This window comes from Bos grunniens, chromosome 2 (assembly GCF_055505025.1).
Source record: "Bos grunniens cultivar Pamir isolate PY7600 chromosome 2, Bosgru_T2T1.0, whole genome shotgun sequence".
Taxonomy (NCBI): domain Eukaryota; kingdom Metazoa; phylum Chordata; class Mammalia; order Artiodactyla; family Bovidae; genus Bos; species Bos grunniens.
In genome coordinates, this window is record NC_141166.1 from 63,922,462 (window position 1) to 63,945,357 (window position 22,896).

General features: G+C 47.1%; 1 pseudogene; it reads right to left on the bottom strand.

The window, feature by feature from the left end:
- The window catches only part of LOC147378159 (ubiquitin-conjugating enzyme E2 N pseudogene), a 35,002-nt pseudogene extending 15,050 nt beyond the window's left edge, over nucleotides 1-19,952 (bottom strand).
- Between the last annotated feature and the right edge of the window lie 2,944 nt (nucleotides 19,953-22,896).

Consider the following 22,896-nt stretch of genomic DNA (forward strand, 5'->3'; position numbering starts at 1 on the left):
TGTGGAAGTTTGAGAGAAGGACAATCCAGGTAGAAGAGAAGCAAGTTCTTTCCATGTGGTGATATTATGCAGAATCCAGACCTTACCTTCTCACTTCTTCCTTCTTCCTCTCCTTTGCTTTAAATAATCAACTGAGATTATTAGAGTCAAAACATCTCTGTCATACTCTTGTGCCTAAAGACGTCTGTCAAGTAGGCATTGTGTCTGACCAAATCCCTCCCCTCCCCAGCCCTCAGTTCCCTGACTTGGGTCTCTGTTTCCCCATCCATCCAATGGGAGGGTTGATTCAGACACTCATGGGCTTTTCTGGGCCATGGGGAGAGGGGTATTGTGTTGCCAGACCTGGCTATGAACCGTAGCTCCACTACAAAATAGTTGTGAAAAAGTGTGTCTGCCCCTCTGACTCTCTCAATTTCTTCAAAACAACCCTCTTTGGAAGGGGTGAAATGCTCAAGTGCAGCCTGGTGTATCTGAAACCCGCTCTCTGTCCCTACACCACTCAAATTCCCAGGACTCCAGACAGGAACCAGGAAAAGGCTTCATGCAGAGCCAAATAGCCCTGTCAGAGGATCCTTCTGGCATTATGATGATCAAGGCTTTCTGGGTTCTTCAGAAGGCTTCTCGAGTTTTTGCAAGTCCTTGGGTCCAAAAGGCTTCACTGTGGACCTAATTTCGGGAGAAGAGGACCATTTAGCCTTCCTGCCCCTGGGGGCACATCCTAGATGGTTCTGGAAAGTCAAGTACAATTATGTGATTGTTGGAATATCTTTGAGATAGGAAACATGTCCTGGCCCTTTGGGCATCTCATGTGTTTGGGTTCTGGGAAGAGAGGCATTTCCTATATGAAAATTAAGACCAACTGAGATGGCCAAGTCTAGCTGTTGGTACTAACCAGGGTCCCACTGGAGGAGACACTGGTCAGCAGGTGTGGGGAGGAGGTAAAAGCAAGAGAAAAAGGAGCCGATGGGGATGGGGAAGGGAGAAGACCACACCGCCGGGATATCAGCGGGCCAGAACTGCTGGTGGCCCCCATGCCCATCAGAACCAGGTTTAGCTCAGGGCAGTCTCCCCTTCCCAGACTCCCTTGCATTGAGGAGTGGCCACGTGACCTAGATCTGGCCAGTGATACGTGCTTACCCTGGGTGGAACCAAGGTTATGCCTGGGGGTGGAACAGCCATCTTGGGACCAGGAGGGAGAAAGCCACTTGCTAAGGATGCTATAGAAAAAATGCACAAGTGCACACCCCTGTGGTGCATGGGGCCACTGTTCTGGCCCCAACTGTCCACCTCTGGACTTCTTGACGTTCAAGCTGGATTTAGAAAAGGCAGAGGAACCAGAGATCAAATCGCCAACATCCGTTGGATCATAGGAAAAGCAAGAGAGTTCCAGAAAAACATCTACTTCTCCTTCATTGAGGGCTTCCCTGGTGGCTCAGATGGTAAAGTGTCTGCCTGCAATGTGGTAGACCTGGGTTCAATCCCTGGGTCAGGAAGATCCCCTGGAGAAGGAAATGGCAACCCACTCCAGTACTCTTGCTGGAACACAAGCTGGAATCAAGATTGCCGGGAGTAATATCAATAACTTCAGATATTCAGATGACACCACCTTTATGGCAGAAAGTGAAGAGGAACAAAAGAGCCTCTTGATGAAAGTGAAAGAGGTGAGTGAAAAAGTTGGCTTAAAGCTCAACATTCAAAAAACTAAGATTATGGCATCCGGTCTCATCACTTCATGGCAAATAGATGGGGAAACAATGGAAATAGTGACAGACTATTTTGGGGGGCTCCAAAATCACTACAGATGGTGTCTGTAGCCATGAAACTAAAAGATGCTTGCTTCTTGGAAGAAAAGCTATGACCAACATAGACAGCATATTAAAAAGCAGAAACATTATTTTGCTGACAAATGTCCATCTAGTCAAAGCTCTGGTTTTTCCAGTAGTCATGTATGGATGTGAGAGTTAGACCACAAAGAAAGCTGAGCCCCGACGAACTGATGCTTTTGAACTGTGGTGTTGGAGAAGACTCTTGAGAGTCCCTTGGACTAAAAGGAGATCAAACCAGTCAATCCTAAAGGAAATCAGTCTTGAATATTCATTGGAAGGGCTGATGCTGAAGCTGGAGCTCCAATACTTTGGCCACCTGATGGGAAGAACTGAATCACTGAAAAATACCCTGATGCTGGGAAAGATTGAAGTCAGGAGGAAAAGGGGAAGACAAAGGATGAGATGGTTGGATGGCATCACTGACTCAATGGACATGAGTTTGAGCAAGCTCTGGGAGATGGTGAAGGACAGGGAAGCATGGCATGCTGCAGCCAGTGGGGTAGCAAGAAGTAGGACACGACTGAGCAACTGAACTGAAGTGAACTGCACTTCTTGATCCATGAGAAACAGTAAACCCCACCCAGTTAAGCCCCCAGGTGGGTGCCTCCTCCCCCGAGAGGGACTGAGCACTAACAGCCTCTATGTGCCATCCACATGTTACAGATCCCGGGTTGGGCGCCTGCCTCGTTATTTTCCTCTGTCCTCACAGCCCTGCTTCAAGGGTTGCATCTGAGGCCCATTTGACATATGAGGAAACTGAGGCTTGGAGAGGTTCCTGCCCTGGCCCCCTGGAATCCTTCAGGTAGCATCAGAGTTGGAGTCTGATTCCAAATGCTGCACACTCCACCCCACACTGTCACACTAACCATGACTAGTATTCAGGGTCACAGAACTGAGTGTGGGTCTGAATCCTGGCTATTTACTTGCTAGTTGTGCAAAATTATTCGGTGCGTCTGAGCCTCAGTTCCCTCCTCTGGAACTGGTGGCCACAGCAAGACCTACCTCGCAGGGTCATGGTGAGAGGGGCACTCACTACATGGTGACCCTGACTTCCTCTGGCTCTGTGGCAGTGCTGTTGGTCTAAGTATATTTTATTTTTAAAGTTACTTATTTATTTATTTGTCTGCTATGGGTCTTAGTTGCAGCACACAAAATCTCCATCACAACATGAAGACTTTCTGATTGCGGCACACGGGTTCAGGTGCCCCGCTGTCTGTGGGATCTTAGTTGCCCAACTAGGGATCAAACCTGGGTCCCCTGCATTGGCAGATGTATTTTTAACCACTGGATCACCAAGGAAGTCCCCTGAGTGCATTTTAAAGTGCCCTGCAAAGCTCCTAGCTGCTGTATTAGCTTCTTTAAGGAGGTATTGTATCCTCTACCCAGGTGTAGAAACTGAGACTTGGAAAGGGTGAGGACTACTCTGAACCTCACTTTCTTCATCTCTAAAATGGAGATGGGAATACTGGCTGCTTTAGATGGTTATTATCGGATTAAATGAGATATGGGCAGAACTCAGCTCAGTGTCTGACACACAGTAAGCTCTCAACTCATGGAGCCGGTGCTACAATTTGTTATTATTATTACAGAGCTCCATGCCAGCCATGCCAATCACCTGCTTCATCACTGCAGGGGATTCAAGGGTAGGTGTGCACCTAATTTAGGCTGAGGCAGGCCTCCACTCCACGGTCAGCCTCTGCGTGGCATTGCTGAGATGAGCTCAAGATGGTGAAGGCTGGCTGGGGGCCGGGTCAAGATCAGGCCCACCACAGCTGTCTCTGCCTCATGGAAACCAGCGCTGACTCCCCAGACAGACGTGTAGTTCTGGGAGGCTGAAGACTGTCCAATCACATAAAGTCCTTCCTCACAGATGCTAGGGACAGATAAAGAACTAGCTCTGTCCAGACCCCACTGCTAGGGGTACTCTTGATTTATGGAGAAATTCCACTGACTGAGGCGTGACCTTGCCTCATTCCCGGAAGGCGTCTGCTGGCTGCACCAGTAGCAGGGCCCCTGGCTGTCAGGTCACCTTTTTGCAGGGCAAGGAAAGGGAGGCAAGATACACAGACACACAAACACACATTCATTCATATTCAGTGTGAGCCATGCTGTGGGTTCTAGCTCCCAGCATGGTGCTCAGCACACAGCTTGGTGTTTAGGCTGTGTGCTCTGGGTGGGTGGATGGATGGATGGGTAAAAAGAACAGTTGAGTGTATGTTCTGCAATTCACTTGTTCAGCCTCTGTCTGCTGAAGGTGCGCTCTGCTCCAGGGGCCACCTGTGCAGGGCAGAGCAAGACTACCAGCATCTGCTCATAAAGACCCACCAGTCCAGGTGATGGGTAAATACGCAGAGGGAGAAAGGGGCTCCAGCACCCCCATGCCCTGGGGAAGCCTGTCTACATGCTGGTGACTACATCTTCTTGTTCTGGTCCCCAGTGCAGGTCCGGGACTCCAATGAGACAAGGGAGGCCCACTCTGCACTTGCCACCTCGGAGTTGGCGCCTCCCTAGATGTTGTGCCCGGGTCCCCAGCTTGCCACCCCAGGGCCCAGATGCTCCTGCAGGCTTGGGAGATGGCGCTGGACCTCATCAACGATTCTCGCTGATCCAGGGCCATGAGGAGACATGGTTGCACCCTAAAAATTTCCACTTGGGTGTCAAACAGCAGGCCCATCCAGGCCAGGAGAGACAGATGGGGGGCAATGCTCACGGCCCTGAAACTGACACATTGATTGAGTGCCAGGGCTGGACCAGACCAGTGAGGGTTCCTCTCACCATTTCATGGTGATGACAACTCCCCATTCCTGAGATTAAGAGACAGGTGCCCAGAGAGGGCAAGTGACTTGCCCAGGAGCCTACAGCAGGTAAGAGCCAGGGTCCAAACCCTCTCCTCTGCTGTTGGCAAAATGTGGGATCAAGCACCAGCATTACAGGCATGGCGGATGGCCAGAGGGCCCAGACCGGCTCTCTGAAGAGGGAAGACTGGGAAGAATCCTTGCAAATGGTTTCCTCTGAATGGAAGAGTGGAGGTGGTCAGTGCCCCAGCAGGCACCACACACCATCCCAGATCCTGAAGTGACAGACCTGAGGTGTGTGTTCTTTGAGATGAGGCCCAGGGTGGGGCAGCTCATTGCTTGAGGCCACACTGCAGAGCCTGGGCTAGAAGCAGTGCTCTGTCCTCAGCAATCACAACAAACAAAGCAAAACCAAAACAAAGAAAAAACCCAAAGCAGTATTTTAGTCCACCCAGGACTGCAGTTAAAAAAATAAAGAACCAGCCACCCTAGTCCTATGGTCTTGTAGGCAAAACAAGTGGCCCTGGGATGTCACCCTCCCCTTTGCACCCACCTGGCCTGTCCCCACCCCTTGCACCCAAGACCCAGGGGAACAAATGCTGGGGGAAAACCCTAGGCCATGACTTTCCTGAAGCTGAAAGTCAAGTTGCCAAAACAAACTTCTTTTGTCTCTCCTCAATTTTTTTCCATGTTTAAATAATAATAAGCTGAAAATGAAGTCATTGTGCTCAGCTGTCCGCCTGCCAGCATCGCCTGCTGGAGTCCTGAGTGTGTCTAGTGGGCCTCCTGCCCCAGCTCATTGGATCAGCGCCCCCACCCGACTCGCACTTCCATGATTCTCTCTCCCGTATCTCAGCAAAACTTGTCCACCAGGGTCTCACTCAGGGTCAGTTTCTCTGCTGAGAGAATGGGCCAACTCTCCTGAAGGCATTGCTGCTCGTGGGTGATTCCCAACCTGTGAAACATTTTGCCTTTGAGAGAGACAGAATTTCCCAATCTTAAGGTGTGGATGTTTCTTAAGCAGTAGAATTTGGGTAGCTGGGGTAAGGAATTTTTTTTAATAGAGGAAGCCTCATATTATATTTAGCCTTAGATGGAGTTTACCACCCACTTTGGGCTGCATTCCCAAGCAACCAGACTCTGGGGAAACCTGGGCCCAGTGTGTCAGGGGCCACTACTGGCCTCACACAGTCCACGGGCTGCATAGACGCCATCCATTTACCTCTTAACAGTTTCATGTAAGTTCTCTGGGGGAGGAGAAGGAGGACCAGGCCAGGCAGGCATCCTGATTCACCCTCCATGGCTGCGGAGAGATCCCTTCGTTTGCAGGGCTAGCCTGGTCAGCTCCTACTGCTGTCTCTACTCAGCAGTGACCTTCTGGAATCTCCAGGACTCTTACTCTTTCTTTCGTCTACCACTGCAGAGGGCCCAGGGAACCCAGTACCCAGCAGGCGCTCTGGGAGGGGTCACAGAACTGAGAACGGAGGAGAGGAGACCTGAGCACCCTCTCCTGCAGTCTTCATCTGTGGCAATCAGTAGCCTGTTTCTTTGCTCTCAGGCCTCTTCCTTCCCACGTGGGCTCTGATGCTCCTGGGACCGCTGGGAGAGTCTCTGCTGAGTGTGGGACACCCCACAGCCCTGTGGCCATTGGCCACTCAGGTAACTTCCCTGAGCTTCTACTCCCCATCAGCACTGCTTACAGGTGCAGGGAGCATTCAAGGAAGTGCCATCTTTTTTTTTTTGAAGGTTCCACATATAAGCGATGTGATACTGTTCTCGGTCTGGTTTACTTCACTTAGTATGATCATTTCTAGGTCCCTCCATGTTGCTCTAAATGGCATTATTTCATTCTTTTTATGGGTGAGTAATATTCCATTGTTTATAGAAAGAGACCCACAGGAACAACAATTTATAGTTACCAAAGAGAATCAGGGGGTGGGGAAAGGCTAAATTAGGAGGTTGGAATTAACAGATATACACTATTATTCATAAAACAGATAACCAACAAGCACATAATATATAGCACAGGAAACTATACTCAATGCTGCTGCTGCTGCTGCTGCTGCATTGCTTCAGTCGTGTCCGACTCTGTGCGACCCCATAGACTACAGCCAACCAGGCTTCCTGTCCCTGGGATTCTCCAGGCAAGAACACCGGAGTGGGTTGTCATTTCCTTCTCCAATGCATGAAAGTGAAAAGTCAAATTGAAGTCGCTCAGTCGTGCCCAACTCTAGCGACCCCATGGACTGCAGCCTACCAGGCTCCTCCGTCCATGGGATTTTCTAGGCAAAAGTACTGGAGTGGGGTGCCATTGCCTTCTCCGATATATATATACATATATGTGTGTGTGTGTGTGTGTGTGAAAGTGAAAGTCACTCAAACATGTCCAACTCTGTGCGACCTCATGGGCTATACAGTCCATGGAATTCTTTAGGCCAGAATACTGGAGTGGGTAGCCTTTCCCTTCTCCAGGGGATCTTCCTGACCCAGGAATCGAACCGAGTCTCCTGCATTGCAGGCGGATTCTTTACCAACTAAACTATGAGGGAAGCCATATGTGTGTGTGTGTATACATATATGTACAAATGAATCACTAAAGTGTACACCTGAAACTAACATGATACTATGAATCAACTATACTTCAATAAAAATAAATAAAGTGCTCAGAAGAGCTCCAATTTGTAGTAGGGATTTAATAAAGGAAGGTGTTCCTCTGCATTTATTAAAAGGCAGCAGCAGCTAAGAGTTACTGAGCATGTACCACATGCCAGGAACTGTGGCCAAGAACTTTTACACTCATCTCTACCCTATTGCTCCATGGGAGCTGCCTTTACTGTCTGCATTTTATAGAAGAGAAAACTGAGCTAAGCTGGACTCAAGTCTAGGATTAGCTTCTTTCACATGCTGGAGGTTATTCCATGAACTCTTTAACCCAGCCCTAGCTTGCTGGGCAAGACTTCCCTGGTGGCTCAGACGGTAAAGAATGTGCTTGCAGTGCGGGAGACCTGGTTTCGATCCCTGGGTTGGGAAGATCCCCTGGAGGGGGGCATGGCAACCCACTCCAGTTTTCTTGCCTGAAGAATCACCATGGGCAGAGGAGCCTGGTGGGTGGGCTATAGTCCACACAGTCGCAAAGAGTCAGACACGACTGAGTGACTAAGCACAGCAACAGCTTGCTGGGCAGGACTGAAATGCAAATATTTCCCCCTCCCATCAATATACGATGGGGAGGGAAGGGAAGTTGTCCTTAGATCCAAAGCCTCAGCCCAGGATAACACAGGTGCGCGAGCATGCACACACACATACACAGACATGCACATAGATACTCATATGCACGTACACATGGAGAGACAAAGGCTTTCACAGGAGCAGGGGGCTCTGCCAGGCTCCCACAGGCAGATGCTGATGCTATTGGGGTAGACTGGGGAAGGCCGCTGTCCTTGTTTTCAGCTCATCTTTAGCTGGGAAGCAGGAGGAAGGTGCCAGAAGGGCAGATGGAGTCAAAGAGGTGGACTGGGGTGTCCAGCTGCCTCTAGAGGGTGGAGGCCCAGCTGGCCATGGGGCCTCAGGGCTGCTGAGCTCAGCAAACACCAGGCCCAGCCCAGACCTGCTTGGCTGGAAACTGCTGACCTTGGGTTGCTGGGACCAGATTCTCTGTTCTGACCTCTCTGGGAGCAGGGGGGCAAGTACACAGCTTAGGGGGTGAGTCTGGCTCAGGGCAGGGAGACAGAGCCACCCTGGGGTGGCTTGGATGCGCCCAGGGCTCTGACCCATGGATTCATCTGGAGGTGAATGTCACCCACCACCTCTAATATCTTGGTCACGGAACCCAACCAGCCTTCCTCAGCAAGTGGAAAGTCCTGACACCTGGGCCAGGCTGTCCAACAGAACTTCCTACAATGATGGAAACCTTCTCCACCTGCTGTATCCTATAGGTAGCCAGGTGCAGCTTCCAAGCACCCAGAAATGGAGCTGATGCCACTAAGGAACTGAATTTTTATTTGATTGAATTAAGTTTAAACATAAATATCCACAGAAGGTCTCAGCTTCCACACTGGATGGTCCAGCTGGGAGAGGCCTGAGCTCTGGGACGGGAGAGCTCCTTGCTCAGTGGCTGTGACCCACTCCTGGCCACTTAAGTGCACCCAAAAGGATCCCCCAAAGTAGCCATTGTGAGCACATAGGCCAGCACCTGAGAGCAGGTCTATCAAGGCTGAACCAATGTGTGGTTGCCTGCCTGCAGACAAACCCAGGTGCTGGTGTTTTCAACCTCTCCAGTTCACCAAGGCACCAAGGGGACAGCTCTTGGGAAACTTTAAATCAATGTTCCCAGTGTCTTGGACCTAAAAGTGGGGTGCAGGGGCTGGCTAGGTACATGTGTACAAACTTAGCATCAGACAGGGACTCCTTGGAACAAGGGGGCTCCGTTCATCCGAGGACTCTACTTTCATCTCATTGGAGATAATATTCCACCCAACTCTCAAAGCAAATCCTCCAGAAGTGAAAGGAAAATGTTAATGAACTTCCATTAAAATTCTGTCCAAGACTGGTCATTCTGGGCAGGCAGGCCCCTGACCTGCTCAAAGCTTGCAGGTCTGAAAGAGCTGATTCCCACATGGAGCCCAGGAGAACTCAATAAGCCCTAGGGCTGGAGTTGAAGATCTTGGTTCCAGGAGAGTATCCTGCATCCATGCCAGGGACTTGGGTCAAAGTCCTCCAGCAGAGCCACATTGCTGTCTCGCCTTCTTTCATGACAGAAAGACTTAGCATCTTTCCAGAGCCCACATGGGACCAGCATGTCCCCTGCTCTATTTCCAGGTTTCTCGGCCGACCTGCATGGCAGAGGAGGAGACTCAGGTACAAAGTGACGATGTAACTTGCCCAAACCACAGAGTTGCCATGCTGGGGTTCATGACTCACTCACAGGAGGTTTTCAGCATGTCAGCTGTCTGGTCAACACGGCCTGGAGTTCATCAAGGATAGTGCCGTGACGAACACTTGTCTAGACACAAGACACAGCCTCATCAACTAAGAAACTTGTTTTCTTTTTAAAAGAGACACAATAGCACCTTCTTCTCCAAATGTACACTGCCCCGCCTTTTTCTCCTCCGGGAGCAGGAAAACACTGCCGCCTCCTGTGGCCTCTGTCACATTTACGGTCAGCTTCTGCCCGGGTCTTCTCTGGGAATTAATTTCTGCATCCATCTATATCATCACAACTTATTTGTGACAAACTAGTATTGTCCAGACTGACCCCACCCTGGACTGGTGAGTTTACTAAATTACTTTTTGGTGCCATGCCAACTGAGTGCTTTGAAGATGTTGCTTTATTTTATTTTTTGATATTTATTTATTTGACTGCCCCGGGTCTCAGTTGAGGCAAGCAGGATCTTTCAGTTGTGGCCTTAGAACTCTTAATTGTAGCATTTGGGATCTTACTTACCCAACTAGCGAGTGAACCCAAGCCCCTTGCACTGGAAGCGCAGAGTCGTAGCCACTGGGCTACCAGGGAAGTTCTGAAGATGCTGTTTTAAAAAGGAACTACAGGAGGTGCTAATGGTAAAGGACCCTCCTGCCAATGCAGGGGATGTAAGAGACTCAGGTTCAATCCCTGGGTTGAGAAAATGCCCCGGAGGAGGGCATTTCAAACCACTCTAGTGTTCACACCTGGAGAATCCCGTGGACAGAGGAGCCTGGCTAGCTATAGTCCATAGGGTCGCAAAGAGTCAGATATGACTGAAGCATCTTAGCATGCGTGCACAGAAACTCACTGTTGTAGGGATGTGGTCAAGACACTGTCCCCTCAGGGATGTGGTCAGGACACTGTTCCCTCGTCCCAAGAGATCAAGTTTATTGGGAACCACAAAAGACATTGGTTTCAGATCTCTATACTCCGGAAAGCCTGTGCATCTGACAGTCAACTTGTTTATAGCTTATATAACACGAGCACCTTGAAGCTGACCATTTTCACTCTTTGCTTTGGCCACAAGGAAGCTCAGGATCACGTTTATGCCCCTCTTCTAGCACTATGGTGTAAGCAAACTGACTTTGTTTCAGTTTAAATTTTCGTTTTCTCCTTTTGTCATTTATTTTTATTTTCTTGTTTCACACTTTTAAAATATCAACTGAAATCCATTTCAAAAAGAGCAGGGTAAAAATAAATAGCAAGCTATGATTGATTATCCATGTTATCTCCCAGACCAGGCTTTGGATACTATTGGTCATTTCCAAAAGTCAATTCCACTCAATCTGAATTTCTCAACCTGGAACAAGTGTTTTGCCTGCCAAGTGTTGAGCGTGAAGGAAAACACACTCTCAGGACTTTCCTGGCGGTCCAATGGTTAAGACTGAGTGCTTCTCCACTCAGCTTCTACACTCAGGGGCACAGGTTTGATCCCTAGTTGGGGAACTAAGATCCTGCATGCCGTGCAGCATGGCCAAGGGAGAAAAAAAAACAGAAAGCACACTCTTGGTCATAGGATTTATTCTGATTTTTCTGACATATCACATTCTCAGCTTACAGTTGAATCTGGCATGCAGGGTGGATTGGGCAGTAGAAAGAGCCAGGATACTGGGCTTATACTCTTCATTCTGGGGCCAGCCACCTGTGACATGGGGGGAAATTGCTTCACTACTCTGAGCTTTGTACCACTGAATTGAGGACGCAAACATGATCCCAAACCCTGTATAAACAGCTTCCGTAGGATTTCTGTAAGTTACCCCTGATGGTAAGGGACAACTGGAAGGAGATACAAACTACAGAAAGGCTTACCCAGCCTTGACCTTGGCATTCTGTTTGGACCACAGGTCACAGTTATGTCTCTGGGGTCAGGATCCTAGTGATCTAAACCAAGCTTTAACCAATAGCAGGTCATGGAATTTTGGGAGTTCTGCTTCATCCTGCAGGACCAATCATAGCTTTGCTCCACTCTGGTAAGCATCCCGCACTTACCAGGGTAGTCACAACCCTTAACAGACAATCAGGGCATGCCAGTGGGTGCTGAATCCCCTGCATGGCCCTGAAGTTACCAAGAGGTTGAACTTGTGGCTCTCCATAGTGGTTAGAAAGCTAAAATCTACCACATGAGAAAATTTCTAACCAGGTTTCTGCTTTCTGACAATCAGAGGTTGGTTATGTCGTATCTGCACTTTCCCCTGGGTTGCCAGGAAGCTCAGAACTAAATATGAACTTCAACTATGGCAATTTCATAGATCATTTGCTGTTCAGTCACTCAGTAATGTCCGACTCTCTGTGACCTGATGGGCTACGGCACACCAGGCTTCGTTCTTCTTCATAGTCTCTCAGAGTCATATATCATGGGCATCTGGATTTTGATGTTTCCATTTTTTCTCCCACAGCTCTGACTTCATATCATTATTTATATTTTCCTGGTTTTGATTTATTTTTTCTAACTTAAAATTTTTTTAATTAATTTTATTGAAGTATAGTTGGTTTCAGTTCAGTTCAGTTCAGTTGCTCAGTTGTGTCTGACTCTTTGTGACCCCATGAACTGCAGAATGCCAGGCCTCCCTGTCCATCACCAACTCCTGGAGTTCACTCAAACCCATGTCCATTGAGTCGGTGATGCCGTCCAGCCATCTCATCCTCTGTCGTCCCCTTCTCCTCCTGCCCCCAATCCCTCCCAGCATCAGGGTCTTTACAAATGAGTCAACTCTTCTCATGAGGTGGCCAAAGTATTGGAGTTTCAGCTTCAGCATCAGTCCTTCCAAAGAACACCCAGGATTGGTCTCCTTTAGGATGGACTGGTTGGATTGCCTTGCAGTCCAAGGGACTCTCAAGAGTCTTCTCCAACACCACAGTTCAAAAGCATCAATTCTTTGGCGCTCAGCTTTCTTCACAGTCCAGCTCTCACATCCATACATGACCACTGGAAAAACCATAGCCTTGACTAAACAGACCTTTGTTGGCAAAGTAATATCTCTGCTTTTTAATATGCTATCTAGGTTGATCATATCTTTCCTTCCAAGGAGTAAGCGTCTTTTAATTTCATGGATGCAATCACCATCTGCAGTGATTTTCGAGCCCAAAAAAATAAAGTCAGCCACTGTTTCCACTGTTTCCCCATCTATTTCCCATGAAGCGATGGGACCAGATGCCATGATCTTCGTTTTCTGAATGTTGAGCTTTAAGCCAACTTTTTCACTCTCCTCTTTCACTTTCATCAACAGGCTTTTTAGTTCCTCTTCACTTTCTGCCATAAGGGTGGTGTCATCTGCATATCTGAGGTTATTGATATTTCTCCAGGCAATCTTGATTCCAGCCTGTGCTTCTTCCAACAATGTATTAATTTCTGCTATACAGCAAAGTCATGCAGTTTTATATATATATATACACATGTATATATCTATTTCTCCTATATTGGTTTATCACAGGATATTGAATACGTGGAGTCTCATACCAAGGCCACAGTCTCATACCAAGGCCACAGACAATGGAGCCCAGCACCAAGGTTGCCTCTGGAACTGACTGAGCCCCATCATAACCATTCCCAAAAGCCCCCCTGATCCTTACTGGTCAGTTTCCTGATCCCATATTAGGTAAAAATGCCTACCCTTGTACTCACCCTATATTGCCCTAACCAATCATCTAATGCTGCCCTTGAAGCAGGGATTTTTTTTTTTTTTTGTCTTGAGAATATAAAAATTGGCTACTAACTCTGGAAAGGCATCAGCTCTCCCTGATCTGTGAAGACAGCCCCATGTCTTGGCAGGGCCCCTCACTACTTCAGCCCTTTGTTCTCAATAAATTCTCTCCTCTAAAATACTCTGTCTGAAAATTCTTTTCCAACCTGTACTCAGACTGCCTTGACAGAATATAGTCCTCTGTGTCTAATTCATATTTTTAAAATTTTTTCCTAGTTTCAAGTCACTATACTGACCCAGATGTCTATTAAAAAAAAAAAAATATGGAGAAGGAAATGGTAATCCACTCCAGTATCCTTGCCTGGAAAATTCCATGGACAGAGGAGCCTGGCAGGCTACAGTCCACGGGGTCACAAAGAGTCAGACACGACTGAGCGACTGAGCATATCAGAACATACTGTGATCTAAAATGGTTGTTTCCTTTTGTGTTTCTACCAGAAGAGTTTGAGGCTTCCAGTTCTTCCATCTCCTTGACAATATGTTTAGTCTTTTTAAACTTTTGACATTTTTAATAAATGTGTAGCATTAAAAAAAAATCTATAATAACTTGAGATTCCTGAACTTCTTCCATAATATAATTTGATCTTAACTTTTCTGGGCTAAATCTTTACATATCTTTCTTTTTTTTAATCTATTTTTTAATTGAAATGTAATTGACTTGCAATGTTGTCATATTTTAAAATTGCACAAATATATTCTACTTGAAAAAATAGAATCAGTATGAAGAAAATCACCTCTGTCCTCGCTGACGGCCAGGCCTAATTCCACTCTCCTCCTTGGGGGCAACCCCTGCACTGACACATACAAGGCTCTGCGAAAGCATGTTGCAGGATAGTTGTGGTCACCGTGTGTTTTCACACATGGTGTGATAATGAAGGCATGACTCTGAGACTTGCTTTTTTATCTGACAATAGTTTGTTTTGGAGCCCTGTTCTGGTCAAGTCAGAGGAACAACCTCATTATTTGTAATGTGGCGTGTGATTTCATTGCATGGTGATATCACAGTTTACTAGGCCTGTCCCCATCTGGGGCATTTAGGTTGTGTCTCTTGTTTTTGCTCTTTTAACGAAGGCTGTAGTAACCAAGTTTGTATATGCCTCTTTGCATGTGTGTACAAGTTTTCTTATGGGTACACACCAAGAAATGGAACAATCAGGTCACAGTATACAAGATTTAAAATTTGAAATTCCTGTTGACAATTGCCTTTCGACATGGTTACATCTGTTTATATAACCCACAGCAGGCATGAGAATATTTACTTTCATATCCTCTCCATTCTGAGGTGCTCAAACTTTCTAATTTCTGCCCAGCTCACGCAAGAGAAACAGTATTGCCTTGTGGTATTCACTTACATTTCCCTGATTGTTAGTGAGGCCAGTTTTTTTGTCAAATGTTTATTGACCATGTGGATTTTATATTTTGCTAACTGATATTCACATTCTTTTTCCATTTCTATTGGGTTCTTGGTCTTCTATTACTGTTGTTGATTTGTAGGAGTTCTTCACATGTTCTGGATATGTATTTAAATATATATTATATAACACATTCATTTATATATAAATAGATAATTATTTATATAAATATATTATTGTAAATATACAATATATGTAGATATTTTTATATATAAACTATTTCCTCCTAGTCTTTTTTATTTTTTCACATAGTTATTAAACTTTGGTTAAGGTGATTTTTTGGCACATAAAAATTTCAATATTTTCTTGAGGTATAATTGAGACAACATTATATTAACTTCAGGTTTATAACATGATGGATCAATATTTGTAAATACTGCAAAATGATAGCCACAATAAGTCCAGTTAACTCAATCTTTTGTGACAACCCATAGGGGAAAAGAATCTGGAAAAGTATATATATCAGATTCACTTTGCTGAACACATGAAATTAACACAACAATGTAAATCAACTATAATTCAATGAAAAAAACTAAGTCCAGTTAACATGTATCACCACACAGAGTTACAGTTTTTTCTTGTGATAAGAATTTTTAAGATCCGTTCTCCCGGATACTTTCAAATATTGGACACAGTGTTTTAACTATAGTCACCATGTGGTTTGTAGAGTGTATCCATGTATTAGTCTTATTTTAGGAGATTTGTACCTCCTGATCCCTTTCATGCAGAGATATCCATTCTGATTCAGTGCAATGTGTCCATCTTTTCTTTGTGAGTTTTGCTTGCTCTACTTTCTTGACCAAAGCCTTCCCTCCCACAAGAACACAAACACATGCTCCAGTGTTTTCCTCTATGGGTTTAGAAACTTCATTTTCCTTATTTATCTCATTTGTACATCTGATTGAATTTTGTGAATGGTGGGAGGTCGGAATGTAGTTATTTTTTAATATGAGTAGCTGACTGACCCAGCACCATCACTCACCGGTCCACTGGGTGCTGAGGACCCATGTGGGTATGGCCTTGCTCATGGAGGGGTATGGACTTATTCCCTGCCCTGTGTTGAGTTCCACTGACTTCTGTGTCCTTTCTACTAATCCTCAGGCCCTGACTTTCTATACTTGATGGTATTCTTTGGGTTTTTTAATTTATTAATTTTTCCAACATATTTTTATATTGGGAAGGTTGTATAATAAATATAATTTAGTATAAATATTGGGAGGTAGTCTGACCTGCCTCTTGAGAAATCTGTATGCAGGTCAGGAAGAAACAGTTAGAACTGGACATGGAACAACAGACTGGTTCCAAATAGGAAAAGGAGTACGTTAAGGCTGTATATTGTCACCCTGCTGATTTAGCTTATATGCAGAGTACATCATGAGAAACGCTGGGCTGGAAGAAGCACAAGCTGGAATCAAGATTGCCGGGAGCTATATCAATAACCTCAGATATGCAGATGACACCACCCTTATGGCAGAAAGTGAAGAGGAACTAAAAAGCCTCGTGATGAAAGTGAAAGTGGAGAGTGAAAAAGTTGGCTTAAAGCTCAACATTCAGAAAACGAAGATCATGGCATCCGGTCCCATGACTTCATGGGAAATAGATGGGGAAACAGTGGAAACAGTGGCTGACTTTATTTTTGGGGGCTCCAAAATCACTGCAGATGGTGATTGCATCCATGAAATTAAAAGACGCTTACTCCTTGGAAGGAAAGTTATGACCAACCTAGATAGCATATTCAAAAGCAGAGATATTACTTTGCCAACAAAGTTCCGTCTAGTCAAGGCTATGGTCTTTCCTGTGGTCATGTATGGATGTGAGAGTTGGACTGTGAAGAAAGCTGAGCACAGAAGAATTGATGCTTTTGCACTGTGGTGTTGGAGAAGACTTGAGAGTCCCTTGGACTGCAAGGAGATCCAACCAGTCCATTCTGAAGGAGATCAGCCCTGGGGTTTCTTTGGAAGGAATGATGCTAAAGCTGAAACTCCAATACTTTGGCCACCTCATGTGAAGAGTTGACTCATTGGAAAAGACTTTGATGCTGGGAGGGATTGGGGGCAGGAGGAGAAGGGGACGACAGAGGATGAGATGGCTGGATGGCATCACTGACTCGATGGATGTGAGTCTGAGTGAACTCCGGGAGTTGGTGATGGACAGGGAGGCCTGGCGTGCTGCGATTCATGGGGTCGCAAAGAGTCGGACACGACTGAGTGACTGAACTGAACTGAAGTATATGTGAAGTGTTATCTCGCTATCATTTTGATTTGTATTTCCCTGATGGCGAATGCCATGGAGCAATTTGTCATGTTCTTACTGGCCATTTTTATATATTCTTTAGAGAAATATCCACTCAAATGTTTTGCCTATTTTTGTTTGGGTTGTCTTTTTACTACTAAATTATAAGCATTCTTTATATATGTTGGACACAGAAACCTTATTTAATATTTGATAAGGAGGCACATAGACTTTGTTCTGCCGTCAGAGGAGCCAGTGGAGAGTGTGCAAGCAGAAGAAAGCCATACTCAGATTTGAAATTTGCTAAGGTCACTCAAGATCAGAAAAGAGGGGAAGGAGCCAGCCTGGAGACCATGTGGGTGCAGGCGACGGTCTCAGGTCAGGTAAGAGAGGAGGGGTGGACAGATATGGTTCTATATGGTTCTTTCAGTACTGGTTTCATTCTTGATTTTTCTCTTTATACTGTAGTGGTTCAGAGTCATTTCTAAGAATGGAAAATACCAACTAGCAAGAAAGTCATGAAGGACAGCTACAGCTGAGGAATGATTGTTCACAGCTTGTGGCCTGTGAGTGTGCACACCAATATGCATGCATGTGCACACGCGCACACACACACACACACACACAATATCCTACATGCTGATATAAACTCAGTCTAATTCTTTCAGTAAAATCCAGATTACTGGACATTTTGGTTTCAAACTTCTTGCAATAACAAGTCAGAACAGGAGTAACTGACAAGAATGAATTACAGCTAAGAAGAAAAACAGTCATTTTAATCTGATAAGGGATAGACAGCCAACAAAGACCTACTGTATAGCACAGGAAACTGTATTCGGTATATTGTAATAACCTAAAAGGGAAAAGTATCTGAAAAAGAATAACTGAATCACTTTGCTGGACACCTGAAACTAACACCATACTTCAATAAAATAGATTACATTAAAAAATTAAATCTGAGAAGTATGCTTGCTCACAGGTGCATGAGATATTAAAAGGCCCAATCTCATCAGCAGGGAGCTTGGGGAGGGGGCTCCGAAACATGCCCTTCCTCCTGCTGACCAGCAAGGACCACCAGATGAGGACTCCAAACAGAACGAAGTGGGCAACCTCACTTTGGTTTCCGGGCCCCCAGGCCAAGCCCACCAGGGGCTTCCCTGGTGGCTCAGATGGTAAAGAATCTGCCTGCAATGTGGGAGACCTGGGTTTGATCCCTGGGTTGGGAAGATCCCCTGGAGGAGGGAATGGCCACCTGTTCCAGTATTCCTGCCTGGAGAATCCCCATGGATAGCGGAGCCTGGTGGGCTACAGTCCATAGGGTCACAAAGAGTCCAACACGACTAAGCACAGCACAGCACAGCACAGTCCAAGTTAAGGACTGCCCTGGGCTCCTTTCCAGAAAAGCAGAACACCACTTGCGTGGTCACCTTCAGAGATCCAACCTGGCCTAATGACCAGGAGCTGTGTTAGAATTCTATAGATGTGTATTCAACAAATGAGTCAGGGAAGAATTGTCCTGATAATGTAAAAATGGCAGGGAACTAACCCAGACAGAAATGAGTCATCTTCAAAAGTCACTTCAACCCTGTGACTTGCTCCCAGGAGGAAGCCGCTGAGATTTTTTAAAAATTTTGAGGTTGGGTTGGATTCTTTTTTTAAACAGCTTTATTGAGGTGTGATTTACATACAACAGACTGCACAGATATAAATTGTACAATTTAGATTGTAAGTTATGAACACATTCATGGGGCTATTATCACATTCAGGGTTAGGAACATGTCCATCATCTGCCATTGTTTGCTTGTGACCTTTTGCTGTTTGTAATCTCTTCCTTCCGAGGCCCCATCCCCTAGAGATCAGCTTTCTCTCCCTGTAGCTTGGTTTGTGCTTTCTAGAACTGAGTATGAATGGAATCATCAGTTAGTCTGTGCTCTTTGTGGCCTGTCTTCTTCGTGGGATGTGTCTGAGATGCATGCCTGCAGTAATTTCTCCCAGTGGATCTAACCATCACTCTCTTTTCACAAACCCACACAAGCTGGGTGAACTGTAAATGTCACCCAGCCCTGAAGTGGTCTAGCAGGATTTGATCCTGGCTCTGTCTGGCCCCCAAAGCCGTCTCTTTCTTTCTATTACATCCCTGCCTCTAAGCACGGCCCTCGAGTGAGCCTGATTTCTGCAGAGTAAGTGCTGGCCACCACTCTGGGTCCATCCCCTGCACCCCTACTTCCTGCTCTGCCCCTTCAGAGTCTCTGCACGTTCTGTGGGGAGAATGGACACCTTACTGTCTGAGTCTAGAGTCACCCCCCACCGCTGGGAAGGGGAAGACACTCCCTGCACATCCTCGAAGCCTGTGCACAGCCCAAGGGCAAGCAATGTTCTTACTGTGTTACACCCTGGCATCCAATCGATTCGCACCCTGAATGGTCACCAGTAGATTTGTGTTGGGCTTTTTCTCTGTTTTGTGTCCTCCATGGGGCAACCTTTCTGGGAGAGGGGGGCCCCTTGCTGAGGTCCAAGACTCCTCCGAAGAATAGGGTGGTCTTACATTCTCAACTGGCACGTGCCCTCGGGGACCAGGCCTGGGCTTCACAAGCCTGACTGGGCCCAACCCTCACTGCCACGAGGTCATCAGCCTTGGCCAGCTTGTGTGACCCCTCATTCAGCAGCACCTCATCCTCTGGGAGGCCCAGAGACCACCCTGGTCAGGTCCCGGCAGGGCTCAGGCCTCTAGACCAGCCTTGGCTCAGTATCTGGAGGTGCCACAAGCTCCTTGCATCTCCAGAGTGCATGGCAAACATGAGATCTGGAGTCCCTTGAGCCATGGATGGAGCCCTGGCTGTGCCGTTACCACTGGAAGACCCTGGACAACTCTCTCACTCACACTCACACTCGTTCGCTTGTTCCTTCACACAAGCCTCTGTGCCAGGCCCACTTACAGCCGAGTAAGACCAGGCCGGGGATGCGGTACAGTTGCGCAGGTTGCATTCTGACCCAGGACCCCAAGTTTCACCCCGTGGTCGCATGGGGCTGCTTCCTCCTGGAGGAAGGATTCTGTGTGATGGCCCTGACCCCTTCCCTGACCTCAGGGAGTCCATGGTCAGGGGCAGTAGGGGCAAGGGATGTGAAAATATGCTTGGCAATACAGCACAACTAGGGCTGTGCAAAGAGGAATACTGATTTGCTGGGAGTTGCCCAAGTAGTCTGAGCCTATTGGCGTGGGGAGGAGGGCGCTTCCTGGAAGAGGTGGCATTGCCACAGAGACAAGATGATGTGGGAATAAGAGGACAGCTAACATAATGAGGGGAAATCCCAAGCATAGGCCTGGGACGTGTGTGTGCCCAGTGGGTGGAGAGGCTGTGAATACTGCAGTGACAAACAGTGTGGGGCCGGTAGTGGCAGGACCCAGAGGCAGGGGCTCTGTTCCACCCTGAGGGCAAGGGGGAAGCACTGGAGGATTCTTACAGGGTGAGTGCAGCTCTGAGCCTCGGCTCCCTCATCTGCAGAGTGGGCCTGCAATTGCTGCTTCCACAGGTTGTGTGCCGGACGTGGCACTTGGTAGGTCCTCAGTGAGGATGTGGTCACTGCATCTGCCTTGTGCAGCGAGGACAGGGGTGTGGTGCCACACCTCTGGCCCTGGAGCCCTCTGCGCTGGGGTCAGGTGATGAAACCAGATCCCGACCCAGAGAGTTGGGCGACGTGCCTCTCAGCCACCCTCCCCAGATGTGGCTGTGGCTCTGACATCTGGCTCACCTCCCCAGCACCTGGCCCTTGAGGCAGGGCCAACACAGCCGGTTAGGACCAGGGCAAGCAGCATGAAGCAGGGCTGGGCCTTCTGGGACTGGCACCCACTCACTGGCAAGGTAACAAAGACCTGGAGGTGTCTGTCCAGCTGCCCCTCCTCTCCCAGGGCTGGGGCCAAGCAGCCGTAGGGACCCCCCAGCCTCTCTGCCCTCAACTGGCTCAATGCCCCCAGTATCTTCTGTCCCAGCCACTTGGTTTAGCAAAATTATATGTTAAGCATTTTCATATCGACTGTTTTTCTGATTATACAATAATACATGCTCATTTTAGAAACCGTGGAAAACATGGATAAGAAAAATAATGAGTCTATCATGCAGAGACAAACATGTTAAATTAATGGTGTGTTCATTCTCGACACTTTCACACATGTGTGGGTAGATACACACAGACACACACACACAGTTGGGATTGCAATGCTTACACAGTTTTACATGTTGCTGTCTCACTGATTATTTTATCATGAATGTTTTCATCAGTCATTAAAGATAATTCATTGGAACTTCCCTGGTGGTTTAGTGGTTAAGACTCCATGCTTCCAATGCAAGGGACTCAGGTTTGATCCCTGGTCAGGGAACTAAGGTCCCACATGCTGTGTGGCATGGCCAAAAAAAAAAAAAAAGAAGGCTCAAAATCATGTCCATGTTTTATTACAGAAAACTTCAAATGTACCTAAAGTTGGAAAAAAATCACACGAGGAGCCCAGTATCTGCCATCAGCTACGACATTCACCAACAGTCTGTTTTATCTATTCTGTTTCCCCCCAGTTCTTTTGGTTTCTGTTGGACTATTTTAAAGTCAACTCAAGATAGCCTGTCTTTTTACCCATAAATATCCAAAACATTTTAAAGGCTCTGGAAGTAGCCTTGTGCTATATCTAAAGAGTCCCTGGCCTGAGTGTTGAGAGACCTGAGTTCTAACCCTTGATTCAGGTCTTCACTGTTGTATGAACATGCTCTGGACTCATTTCTCTGTGAGATGAGGACCACAGTGTCTGCCTTTCTCCATGGGGAAGAGGGGAATGGGATGAGGTCGTGAGGGTCAGTGGGATTCCAAACTCCCCAGAGTTCTGCCACCATAATCTGCCATGTGCCAGGCATGCTGCTCATCCATTTAATCCTCACAACAATTCAAGAAGGTTGTGCTAATATCCTCATTTTACAGAGAGGTTAAGTGATTTGCCCAAAGTCACACAGTATTCAAATTCAGATCTGTTGATTTTTTCTGCTGCAGCAACTGGTACAGGTAGGATTAACCTCTTAAACAGCTACCCTTTGGTGTCTCCAGCAGAAATGGTAACAGGTTTGGTCCTAGGAGATTCAGCCATGCTGGGGTCAAGAAGAGGCATGAAATCAGACCAAGTCTGGACAGATATTATCCAGAAGTGTGGAGGTGGGTCAGCTAGGGGCTGGCTGAAACACAGGACCTTCCAAGGATTAACTTGCAGAGAGGCTCTGATGGGACTGAGGGCAGGGCTAAGATGCCAACAAGGGCCAGAGGTGCCAGGACCACCAACAGGATCCATGGCCACATAGGACCCCAGCCTCTGTCCAGACCTGGGCTGGCAGGGAGGAGCCAGGGGAGTCGACATCCATCTCTCTCTATCATTGCCCCACATAGTCCCATGGGCACCTCCATAGGCAAATCTGCCTGGAAGTCAAGGGCACGGGAAGAGTGACTGGAGGCCCCTGACGGTCAGCCTGCTCTGCTGCCCAGAGCAAAGGGCCAGGGAGAAGGTGTGATCTCAGGTGGCCTCGGCCTGCAGCGCCTTGTAGCCGGGTTTGCTTCCTGTCCAGAGATTAAAGTCAGGTCACGGCAGTTAGAGCCCTGAATCCTAGCCACTAGACCACCAAGGACAGTGGCCAGTGACAAGGCCCTGGCCCATCACCTCTGTAGAAATGAAAGCAGTGACACAAGTAAAGTGTTTAATAGGAGGATAACAGTACATGTGGATAGACACACGTGGGCGGACTCAGAAAATTGCGCCCTTGTGGTGGTTTGAATCACTCATGGGGCACTTCTTCCAGGTTTCCTCTGGCCAATCGTTTTGCTTTGCCTGGTTCTGAGCCCATATTTGGTTTATTTCAGGGTTCTCCCCTGTGTGTGCATCTCTTAGCCAAGATGGATTCTAGCGAAGAGGCCTATGGGTTGGTTAACATCACTTACTAA